The sequence below is a fragment of the Dermacentor andersoni genome, chromosome 10, assembly GCF_023375885.2.
Source record: "Dermacentor andersoni chromosome 10, qqDerAnde1_hic_scaffold, whole genome shotgun sequence".
Lineage (NCBI taxonomy): Eukaryota > Metazoa > Arthropoda > Arachnida > Ixodida > Ixodidae > Dermacentor > Dermacentor andersoni.
The window spans coordinates 13241931-13254430 of NC_092823.1; the positions used below are offsets into that span (position 1 = coordinate 13241931).

Consider the following 12500-nt stretch of genomic DNA (forward strand, 5'->3'; position numbering starts at 1 on the left):
GCCTAATGGCACTCCACTCCTGCTACTCGCGCGTGTGTTTTGCGCCCACGCCTTCCTCGCTTGCCCTCGAGGTAGCTTATGCCGTTTGCGCGCACTCGAAGCCGGTTTTACCTGCCATCCAACCACCGGACCCGTGTGTCTCGTGTGCACGTTCACATCGCTCCACTAAAAATTGCAAAGAGCGACAGAGCCATGATTAGGGCTAAGCCGCTGTGGAGTCTTTAACGGCTACACGGCCACGGGCAGGGCTTCACCCCCATCGACGTGCTTCGCTTCAGTCAGCAGTAGGTTCATAGAAGGGCCTCAAACACACACACACTTTCGCATCGGCAGATCGCCGCAGCATAACCGCTGTTGATCCAACAGCCTACTTGAGACGAAAGACAAGAGCCCGGCGCGCGTACTCGCGCAGCTCTCCAAAACCACTCGGCCAGTGCCAGGGACGGCTCCCTGCGCCGGCGCCACAACAAGTCTACTTGAGGCGGAAGACGAAGCCAGCAAGGGCCTGGCCGCAAGTGCGTTCGAATCCGGGACTACAGTCCCTCGTCTGTCCGTACTTCCTCTTTCGACGTGCGGCGCCTTCCCAAAGCGCACAAGTCCGCTAACCGCAGAACGCTTCCGACGTAGCAAAGCCGCGTTTCCTTCGGTACTTCGCAGCAACGCCGCCTTTCCCTCGGCGGCGGGCGAATAGCCTGCAGACGTCGTCGCATTAAACCGCGATCTCGACACCTCGCGCGTCACGAGCAGGAGCCGACCGGCAGCCTCCGGCCCTTTCGGACTCGGTGGCATTTGCCGCGGAGGACGGGAGAGCACTTTAGGCCACGGTTCCTTCCGTACTTGGCAGCCGCACCCTCATACCGACAGTTCCATGACCGACCGAGCGCCACACCGTTCCTTTAGTACTTGGGCGGCAACAAAGTCGGGTCGTTACTCCATACTCGCCGCAGGAAGCGACCGGCAGCCGCCAGCCTTTTCAGACTCGGCAGCGTTTGCCGCGGAGGACGGGAGAGCGCTCGCACCACGGTTCCGTGTGTGTACTAAGCGGCAGCGGCATTAGCTCTCGACCGTCAGTTCCTTGACCGACCGCACGCTTCGCCGTTCCCCTCGTACTGGGCAAAGCAGCAGGTCGGGTCGTCTTACTCCCATTCCGCGCAAGAGCGCCAAAGCGGACAGAAAGCCCACCCAGTGTGCGTTACGCCGTTTCTACCCGCGGGCGCGGCCAAGCCAACCGTCCAAGGTTGCAGCCGGCGTCCACTGGGCGCAACAAATTTGGCACGGGGCGCCCCTCAAAATTCAGGCAGTCCCCGGCATGTTCGGGTATAGCCGTCCCCGCGTCCAAGCGGGGCCAGCGGCGGAAAGCGTCGGGCGCAGCGAGCTGCTTCACCCACACGGGGTAGAAACAATGGCGCTCGCCACCCTTCACAATCCGGTAATGATCCTTCCGCAGGTTCACCTACGGAAACCTTGTTACGACTTTTACTTCCTCTAAATGATCAAGTTTGGTCATCTTTCCAACAGACCGGCGCAACCGAAAGGCCGCGCCGGACATCGGTCCGAAGACCTCACTAAATCATTCAATCGGTAGTAGCGACGGGCGGTGTGTACAAAGGGCAGGGACGTAATCAACGCGAGCTTATGACTCGCGCTTACTGGGAATTCCTCGTTCAAGGGGAACAATTGCAAGCCCCTATCCCAATCACGAAAGAAGTTCCACGGGTTACCCAGTCTTTTCAGACAGGGATAAAGACACGCTGCTTCCTTCAGTGTAGCGCGCGTGCGGCCCCGGACATCTAAGGGCATCACAGACCTGTTATTGCTCTGTTTCGTGCGGCTAGGAGCCGCTTGTCCCTCCAAGAAGGTTGTAAGGTGCTGGGAACCCCGCACCTATTTAATAGGCTAGAGTCTCGTTCGTTATCGGAATTAACCAGACAAATCGCTCCACCAACTAAGAACGGCCATGCACCACCATCCACCGAATCAAGAAAGAGCTCTCAATCTGTCAATCCTCCCAGTGTCCGGGCCGGGTAAGTTTTCCCGTGTTGAGTCAAATTAAGCCGCAGGCTCCACTCCTGGTGGTGCCCTTCCGTCAATTCCTTTAAGTTTCAGCTTTGCAACCATACTTCCCCCGGAACCCAAACACTTTGGTTTCCCGGAAGCTGCCCGCCGAGTCATTTGAGTAACTCAGGCGGATCGCTGGTTGGCATCGTTTATGGTCAGAACTAGGGCGGTATCTGATCGCCTTCGAACCTCTGACTTTCGTTCTTGATCAAAGAAAACATTCTTGGCAAATGCTTTCGCAGTAGTTCGTCTTGCGACGGTCCAAGAATTTCACCTCTAGCGCCGCAATACGAATGCCCCCGTCTGTCCCTCTTAATCATTACCTCGTATTCCAAAAACCAACAGAACAGAAACGAGGTCTTGTTCTATTATTCCATGCAAGTTTATTCAGGCGACTCGCCTGCGTTGAGCACTCTAATTTTTTCAAAGTAAAAGCACCGGCCTTCTCGAGGCACACAATGAAGTGCACCAAGAAAGGACCGGCATGATGTTCAGTCCGAGCCGTCGCATCGGGTAGATGCACTACTCGTCTGGAACTGAGATCCAACTACGAGCTTTTTAACCACAGCAGCTTTAGTATACGCTATTGGAGCTGGAATTACCGCGGCTGCTGGCACCAGACTTGCCCTCCAATTGATCCTCGTTAAAGGATTTAGAGTGTACTCATTTCAATTACGGGGCCTCAAAAGAGTCCCGTATTGTTATTTTTCGTCACTACCTCCCCGTGCCGGGAGTGGGTAATTTGCGCGCCTGCTGCCTTCCTTGGATGTGGTAGCCGTTTCTCAGGCTCCCTCTCCGGAATCGAACCCTGATTCTCCGTTACCCGTAACAACCATGGTAAGCAAGTAACCTACCATCGAAAGTTGATAAGGCAGACACTTGAAAGAAACGTCGCCGGCTCGTGGCCATGCGATCAGCACAAAGTTATCCAGAGTCACCACACAATACGGGCCGAAACCCGATCGATCTTGGTCTAATAAAAGCACCCGTCGCCCAAAGGGCTTCAGGCTCACTGCATGTATTAGCTCTAGAATTGCCACAGTTATCCAAGTAGGAAGAAACGATCTAAGGAACCATAACTGATTTAATGAGCCATTCGCGGTTTCGCCTTATTTCGGCATGTACTTAGACATGCATGGCTTAATCTTTGAGACAAGCATATGATTACTGGCAGGATCAACCAGGTAATCGTTCAACTGCGCGTCCAGCCTTTCAAGCAGGCCGGACGCCGTTTTTGCGATGCCGAGGCCACCTTCAGGCGCCCCAACACGCTTCGTTCTCGCAAAGGGTAGCACTTTGCACAGTCCGAGACGACGGCGTTCGAGCTCGCTACGGCGCCCTCCCCGCAGGGCCGGGTATCGCCACGCGGCAAGAAGCACGCAACATTCTCGATAGACCGGTTGTGTCGACTCGATCGCGGCTTGCGGTTTCTCTCGAGCCCGCAGCACTGGTGGACCGACCGACACTTGCAACGTAGCCGAGACGGCAAAGCCGCTAGGCGACGGGTCACGCCCGCGCCTTCGGCGCTTTCGTATTTGATTCGTCCGAGGACGATGCGGAACACACTTCGATATCGTGGAAAAAGCGTCGTCCGACAACCAGCCCCTAACGCATCAAGCGGATGAGGCTGCAGACGTCAGCTGTGGGATCCACGGGAGCGATACCGGGGACACGCTTGACGGGCACGAAGCCCGCCGCATATCAAACACCCAGGTAGCTTTGGGGGCGACTGCTCTCTGGGACCCCCATATAATAGCAGCGATAAGTACCCAGACCTCCATGGGGCCGTACTCGTGCCACTTTCGACGAGCGTTTGGCGAAAATCGTGCCGCCTCGTAACGCCGCGAGCAAGATTGAAAGCTTACGTCGGCAGCACAATGCCGAAGTCGTGAAAGCGCAGCGCGTCCACCGAATGCGCGAATGGCAATTTCTCGCCAATGGCCAGTACGGTTTCCTGCACAATTGCCTGTCTGTCGCCCTACGGGGCCCCCGGCCGATCGATTCGAGGCACGCTAGCACGGCCCCTTCGCCATTTCCGAGCACGAGTGCGAACAGTGCGGGCGGCGTGCTCGACGCCCCGGCTGACGTCGTTTCGGACTTTGTCTCTTCGCGTGCTCGCGGCAACGCCGCGGCCAACGACGACGTCTGCGCGGTTCTTTGCCGGTTCCCGGCGTGCTATAGTGCAGCCCTCTGCAGGGTGACACCGGCTCCGTCGTGTCCGTGCGGCGGCTTGTACGCAAAAGTTGCGTCAAAGGCGTCGCGCTCGCGCCGCCCCGGCACACGCGGTTTCGGACTTTGTCTCTTCCAGCGCTCGCAACCATGTCGGGGCCGACGCCGACGACTGCGTGGTGTTTCAACGATTGCCGGCGTGACACAATGCAGCTGCGTGCGGGATGCCAGCGATTCCGTCGTGGCGGTGCGGCGGCTTGTACGCAAAAGTTGCGTCAAAGGCGTCGCGCTCGCACCGCCCCGGCACACGCGGTTTCGGACTTTGTCTCTTCCAGCGCTCGCGTAGTCGTGGGCACGATTGTCGACGTCGCAACGGTGCGCGGACACCGCCACGAGCACGCGCAAGACGAAAATCGCACTACGGTACAATGTCGGCCGGGGCCGTACGGCCCCTTACAGTAGCAGCGATAAGTGCCCAGACCTCCATGGGGCCGTACTCGTGCGACGCGGCGGCGTACTGCGCCGAGCCGAGCGCCAATATTTGGCTTTTGCAGGGCGGATTCGAGCTCTGGCGATCGCCGCGGTACCGCCGCTCACCGATTCAAGGCACGCTAGCGCGGCCCCTTCGCCATTTCCGAGCACGCGTGCGAACAGTGCGGGCGGCGTGCTCGACGCCCCAGCTGACGTCGTTTCGGACTTTGTCTCTTCGCGTGCTCGCGGCAACGCCGCGGCCAACGACGACGGCTGCGCGGTTCTTTGCCGGTTCCCGGCGTGCTATAGTGCAGCCCTCTGCAGGGCGACACCGGCTCCGTCGTGTCCGTGCGGCGGCTTGTACGCAAAAGTTGCGTCAAAGGCGTCGCGCTCGCGCCGCCCCGGCACACGCGGTTTCGGACTTTGTCTCTTCCAGCGCTCGCAACCATGTCGGGGCCGACGCCGACGACTGCGTGGTGTTTCAACGATTGCCGGCGTGACACAATGCAGCTGCGTGCGGGATGCCAGCGATTCCGTCGTGTCCGTGCGGCGGCTTGTACGCAAAAGTTGCGTCAAAGGCGTCGCGCTCGCGCCGCCCCGGCACACGCGGTTTCGGACTTTGTCTCTTCCAGCGCTCGCGTAGTCGTGGGCACGATTGTCGACGTCGGAACGGTGCGCGGACACCGCCACGAGCACGCGCAAGACGAAAATCGCACTACGGTACAATGTCGGCCGGGGCCGTACGGCCCCTTACAGTAGCAGCGATAAGTGCCCAGACCTCCATGGGGCCGTACTCGTGCGACGCGGCGGCGTACTGCGCCGAGCCGAGCGCCAATATTTGGCTTTTGCAGGGCGGATTCGAGCTCTGGCGATCGCCGCGGTACCGCCGCTCACCGATTCAAGGCACGCTAGCGCGGCCCCTTCGCCATTTCCGAGCACGCGTGCGAACAGTGCGGGCGGCGTGCTCGACGCCCCGGCTGACGTCGTTTCGGACTTTGTCTCTTCGCGTGCTCGTGGCAACGCCGCGGCCAACGACGACGTCTGCGCGGTTCTTTGCCGGTTCCCGGCGTGCTATAGTGCAGCCCTCTGCAGGGCGACACCGGCTCCGTCGTGTCCGTGCGGCGGCTTGTACGCAAAAGTTGCGTCAAAGGCGTCGCGCTCGCGCCGCCCCGGCACACGCGGTTTCGGACTTTGTCTCTTCCAGCGCTCGCAACCATGTCGGGGCCGACGCCGACGACTGCGTGGTGTTTCAACGATTGCCGGCGTGACACAATGCAGCTGCGTGCGGGATGCCAGCGATTCCGTCGTGTCCGTGCGGCGGCTTGTACGCAAAAGTTGCGTCAAAGGCGTCGCGCTCGCGCCGCCCCGGCACACGCGGTTTCGGACTTTGTCTCTTCCAGCGCTCGCGTAGTCGTGGGCACGATTGTCGACGTCGGAACGGTGCGCGGACTACGCCACGAGCACGCGCAAGCCGAAAATCGCACTACGGTACAATGTCGGCCGGGGCCGTACGGCCCCTTACAGTAGCAGCGATAAGTGCCCAGACCTCAATGGGGCCGTACTCGTGCGACGCGGCGGCGTACTGCGCCGAGCCGAGCGCCAATATTTGGCTTTTGCAGGGCGGATTCGAGCTCTGGCGATCGCCGCGGTACCGCCGCTCACCGATTCAAGGCACGCTAGCGCGGCCCCTTCGCCATTTCCGAGCACGCGTGCGAACAGTGCGGGCGGCGTGCTCGACGCCCCGGCTGACGTCCTTTCGCCCCGGCACACGCGGTTTCGGACTTTGTCTCTTCCAGCGCTCGCAACCATGTCGGGGCCGACGCCGACGACTGCGTGGTGTTTCAACGATTGCCGGCGTGACACAATGCAGCTGCGTGCGGGATGCCAGCGATTCCGTCGTGGCGGTGCGGCGGCTTGTACGCAAAAGTTGCGTCAAAGGCGTCGCGCTCGCACCGCCCCGGCACACGTGGTTTCGGACTTTGTCTCTTCGAGCGCTCGCAGCGATGTCGAGGCGATCGCTTACGTCTGCACGGTTTGCGGTGTGCTACAATGCAGCAGTCTGCCGCACTACACCTCTTGGTTGCCGAGGCCAGCACGGCAATTTACTGAAGCGAGCGCATTGCGCCCAGGCGGCAGCGGACTTTGTGCTTTCGGGAGTGCTCTTGCTGTAAAATTTGAACGGCTGCAGCTGCGCGAAGCAAGTGTACCTATTTTCACTCTCTCTCTGTCTGCCTTTGAGGCGACTGTAATTTCACTTTAAACGCAACTGGAGGCGGGAGCAACCTGATGAGAGTAGGTGGACTTCGGTACATGTAATTTAGAAATTGCTTTCAAGCTTTGAGGACATACACCTTCGCGCCATCTGCTTTGCCCGTCTCTTTGGCACTTTATAGTATGTGCTGCATGCTCTGCATTCCAAAGAAACACGCCTGTCTCTCTCCCTCTCTCACGTTCTTCTTCTTTTTGTAGCTGCTGTTGTAGAAGATGCTATGCTCTTTAATCGCTGTAACATAGAGTGCTTGCACAAGCCAACAACTTTTGCGTGTTTTTTTTTTTCTCTTCCCAAGACGTTTCTGCCATTATTCACTAACTCTCGTTCTTAGTATGCAATGGAGCGTTAGCTCGCGCCATCTACCTTTCTTTCTGTATTGCAAAGTCCGCAGGTTTTCCTAGTTCCGTACACAGATGGCGCCAATGCGTTTTGGCGCCAGGTTCGAACGACCTCGCTCTACTCGTGTTTGGCATTTGAATGTTTCAAAGGGGTTTGCGACAGGGGGTGGTTCTTGTGCAAGGCTGAGCTTTCCAGCTGCGTTTAAGCTATGCTAGCATGTGTGCATATATATATATATATATATATATATATATATATATATATATAAATACACAAACACACACACACACATGCATATATACATACACACACACGGTAATGGTAAAGATGATGAGGTAGCACTTTTTTTTTTTTTTTTTTACAATGCCTGTGTTTCAGATGGCGATCTTTCTCCCCTCTATGTTTCCGGTTGGAAGGAGTGTGCAGCGTTTTCTATATTTATTTTGTCATTCACTTCTATGTTGCTCGTCTTCGTACATGGGGCATGCTACCTAATTCTACCGGTCGATTCGACACGTTGCGATCCGTCCCGGCCTGTGCCGTATCAAAATTTTCAGTGGGCCTTGCGGTAAATAAAAAGAAATGAAGGAAATGCGCGTAGTATATTACAATTGCACACGGGCTTGAAACGAAGCCCTCAAGGAAGGTCACCTTGAGCGGTCGCATTCAGACGGAAGTAAGCATTCCCCTGGCGCGTTTTTTTTCCGCTCGCCTGTTCCGTTTTCTACGAGGTTGCCTTGGTTGGTTTCGCGTTACAAGCAAGCTTGCACTCGGGTCTCGTTTCTACGCGACAGCGTTTCGTTAACAGCGAAAGACTGAGGCGTTGCGAATTCATCCGTGAGATAGGGAGCGTTGAGTCTGTACACAGGCTGAATTTTATAATATTGCCCACGCTGTTGCTGAGGTTACCCATGTCGGCAGGGCGCCCACAAGGCAGTAGTACAATGAAGTGAAGTGAAGGACATCGCTTCTCGGCCTTTTGGCTAAGATCAAAGTGTAGTATCACATCAATGAAACCGTCCTTCATTGGGAAAATGTAACAAGCATTTTTTCAAAAACCTCTGTTCTTATCAGCTTAATATCTGATACGGGTTCTATATGGACCCACGATATTAAACCTATTTTTGGAAGTTGGCGGAGTGCTTGAAGCCTGCTTCACCTCCGCCGCAGGTCGGCCCGGTATTGCACTACCTCCGGGATCGGCCCCGCTCACTTAGGTGAGACTTCATTCAATCAAAATGAAGAGCACAAGCTCAACGCGAGCACTGACTTGACACGCACCATTCCTATACTACACGCAACGATGCCGGTTCGCGGACCACGAGAGTAATTAAACTGCCACTCCATCTGTGTGTAGCGTCGCACTTGTTGCGTCGCAAATGGGACAGCCGCTCCAGCAAATTTCTAGTTATGGGCTTCGAGAAAAATTAATGAAAGCAAAAGAAAGAACCAGAATTCCTATTTGTCCGATGTCTCTGAATGATTGTCTCCTGTAAAGAGCCACTTGGGGGGATGGGGGGTAGGATTAGCCGTGGGGTTCGCAATCAATATGAATCCCACTCAAAGCCAACACTGGATTTTGGAGTTCACTATCGCTTGGATCCGTAAACCACCGCGCCCACGCAAGCTCGCCCTGCCGCCGAAATCCGCTGCCCAAGTGGAAGAAAGATTCCCTATGAAAGAAAAATAGAGTGCCCGATTTCTGGCAACTACTGTGCAGCCTTTGTGTACACATTTTCGCAGCAGTGGGACCGAGCGCCTCGAAAACAAACTTGTCGTATGCCCGAATGTGGCGAAATATATTCAAGGGTTAAAAGGTGCCTCATCTTTCTAACCTGTATGTTACGAAGACCTGTTGCTACCTTTTCATCATGAACATCATCATCATCATCATCCTGGCTACGCCCACTGCAGGGCAAAGGCATCTCCCATGATCCTCCAAGTACCCCGGTCAGGTGCCGATTGTCGCCATGTAGTCCCTAATCTAATCTGCCCTCCTAACTTTCTGCCACCCCCTGCTACGCTTCCCTCCTCTCGGAATTCAGTCTGTAACCCTTAATGGCCACCGGTTATCTTCCCCCCAGATTGCATGCCCTGCGCATGCCCATTTGTTTTTCCTGGTTTAAACTTTGGTGTCATTAACGAGCGTTTGTTCTCGCACACCCCAATCTGCTCTATTCCGATCCCCCCGTGACGCCACACCCATCATCCTTCTTTCCAGAGCCCGTTGCGTCGCCCTCAGTTACCCTTCGGTAATCCTCAAAGCTTTTTGTTGGGACACTCGTGGCATCTTTCTCGTTTAATGAAGTCAAATTTTTTTCAGTTTTGGGGGAAAACTCAATGAGCTAGGCGCGATTGTGTCCCTGGCGCCGCTCTCAACAAGATGGCGGCGCCCATGCTTTTTGCCTGCAGGTTCGGCCCTACGCAGAACACGCCTGCCGGGCAGTGTAGCCACGTTGAAGGGGCAAAGCGTAGTGCAGTGAAGCGCTTGCTCGGGCGAAAAACGCAAATATGAGCCAAACAGGAATTTCCATTATTGGAAATTCCAGTTCAGTTTGCGCATTGCGTTCGCCTAAGGTAAAGAACACAAATGCGAGTGCCACAGCAGTCAAGTCAAAGCTTAGGATTGCGTACCATTTTTTTTTTTTCTTTTCGTGCCTTTTACTCCTGGCCTGCGTGGCCCTAGCGCGCATGCACACGAAAGTAATGAAATGGTGAAAACACGAAATAATGCGGTGCGGCTGTATCATATCTATTTTGTGCGCTTTGTTCTTTGTGGACTACAGCGGTGTGCGTCATGAGAAAGTTTCGGTGCCCTTCTTGGGTGACCAGTGAAGCTATATTTAAAACCACATTGATTTGTACGGTTATTGCTACAAACTGCGTGTGGGTGTTTTTCTTTTTCGCTGCCAACGATGGGTTATCGCAACCGCGATCGGTTCTGCTGCTACGCTAGACGCGTGCTTGCCAACGGTTGGCTCTATACGCGACCCGCGACGCGTGGTCGGCACATTCAAGCAGTCAATTGCAAACCGTTCCAAGAAAAAGGATGTACTCCACTTGCCACCTAGTTCGACGATTGTACTTTCTGACCCTCGAGGAAGCGCCGCCATCCCACGTTTTCTATAATACGATAAGATTCAGAGCGACCGCGACCACTTGTCTTTGTCAATATCTCGGAAACGCTTTCTTTTTCTTTTTTTTTTAAATCCAGATACTCAGACGCGCCCGTGTTCACGCGCACTTGCTCTCTCCGATAAGCAGGGAAGCTCGGTTGGGGTGGTGTCGGGCCTTGCGCATGCGCTGCTGAGCTCGTCGCTTCGCCGGCCGGTCGATGCTGGCGCGGTACTGGTAATGAACTTCGACGTGCATGGTGAAACGTCACTTTGTATTGCCACTGTAGACTAGCAATGCAATGTGTTTGCGAGCGATTGGATAAATGAGAAAGCGTGCACTGTCTACAGTTTATGCCCCTCTAGAGTAGTGGAAATGTTGCTCCAAGTGTTAGGTTTGTAATTTGCGCCTACGAACATGAACTAAACAAAGAAAATGGTCTGCAGCCGCCTTCGCTTCATAAAATTCCCGTACGAAGAAATTTCCGTGCGCGAATGAGAGAGCAAAAGAGAGAAACCATGTTAAGAAGAATGGCTGCCTTTTACGTGATCTCGCGCATGAAACCAGACGATGGATTAATTTTAGCCGTTCATTTTGATTTGCCGAATGTAAACCGGAACACTTTCTCCACGCGGTCTTCAGATTTGAATGGCAATCAATCACATCCTTTCTTTTTTTTTTTTTTTTCTGTTTCTTTCTATCTGGAACCGAAAGAATTCAGAACGCCATTTCAATCTTAGATTCGATTAGATATCGTGACTGGTATGCTGAAATATCACGCCTTATCTGGTGTTAACCTTCTTGATCACGGCAATAAAAAATCGCCAGTTCCCGAACTTTAATCGCGCCGAAGATGAACCGATATGCTGGATTCTTATTGTCATGATTTTATAGAAAGCGCTGGTTCTATGGCTAGCTTTGAGGAAAAGAAAAACATCGTTCAGGAATGTATAACTCTAAACAACTAAAAAAAAAATCTGCCGGCAATTGGTACTACAACGAGAGTACTGAGAATACTGGAAAAGATGAAATCCAATCATGCTGAACTGAACTGAAATTATTTCATCAAGACATGCCCCGAAAAACGTGGCCACTTTCAATGATAATTTCAAATGTGATTTCTTTCTTTTTTTTTTCTTTTTTACGACGGATAATAATTATCTTTCCAATGGCGGATGTGAAAATTTCAGAGCACGGCATTTTCGAAATCCCAAGGCCCCGGACGCATTCTCTCTTCTTTAAGTATTTTGGTGGTGCACACGGAGGAAAATTTCGCGCACGTAATTTATAAACTAGTAGTTGATTTTCTAGAAGAACACAAAGTGCTGACAAACGGCCAACCAGGACGCAATTAAATTGGTATTACGCACGGTTTCGAAGCCGCGGTAACAAAAGGGTAACAAAGGGACGTTCATTTCGTGGTGTGGATTTCACGTCTCTCACAATAAAAAAAAAATAATAATAAAAACTACTGCATAAAATAGGTTTTCCCAAACTGGATGGTTTCGATCAGCTTTTGAACAGCCCTTCCTTAAATTGAGTTGGCGTTGATTGAGCAGGTGCGGGCCTCTGCTGTTTTGGATTTTTGTAAATGGCATCAGTACTGGACAGTCCGTTCACTTGAGGATCAAAGGAGAAACCCCCCAAAAAAATATCATATCGTGGTGAGAGACGTGGCAGATGAGTACAATTATCGGCAGAAAAAAAAAAAGGAAAACCGCCTCGTACTCAGAAGCCGCTCCTCTCACGTGTGAAGCTTCAAACAAATTGTTTTTCTTGAGACGCTCTATAAAGTTATACACAGCTCCTTAAATGCAGCACCCGCACACAAAGCCAAACGTTCCAAGCTGGAAAGAAAGCATGAAATTCGCGGTGCCCGTTTCCTGTGAAACAACGGGCAACATTACGCCAAGTCCGCTACCACGTCAGCCGGGGCGGCCACACCCCGCCCGCGCTTAAGCCACATATGGCGACTGAAAATGCTCGCCGCTCAAGCTGCGCGCGGCAAAGTCCGCAACCACGTCAGCCGGGGCGGCGAAAAAAAAAAAAAGCAGCCCCCTCTGTACCAGTGTGCGCG

The 12500-nt window shown here is 53.9% G+C and overlaps 1 non-coding gene and 1 pseudogene across 1 annotated transcript; one reads left to right on the plus strand and one right to left on the minus strand.

Moving 5' to 3' along the window:
- Positions 1-1430: 1430 nt before the first annotated feature.
- Positions 1431-3245, minus strand: LOC126519347 (small subunit ribosomal RNA). The gene has a single exon (XR_007596565.1). It is a non-coding gene; the product is annotated as a small subunit ribosomal RNA (ribosomal RNA).
- A 5027-nt stretch (positions 3246-8272) lies between these two features.
- LOC126519391 (U2 spliceosomal RNA) lies at positions 8273-8522 on the plus strand (annotated as a pseudogene).
- The last annotated feature ends 3978 nt before the right edge of the window (positions 8523-12500 follow it).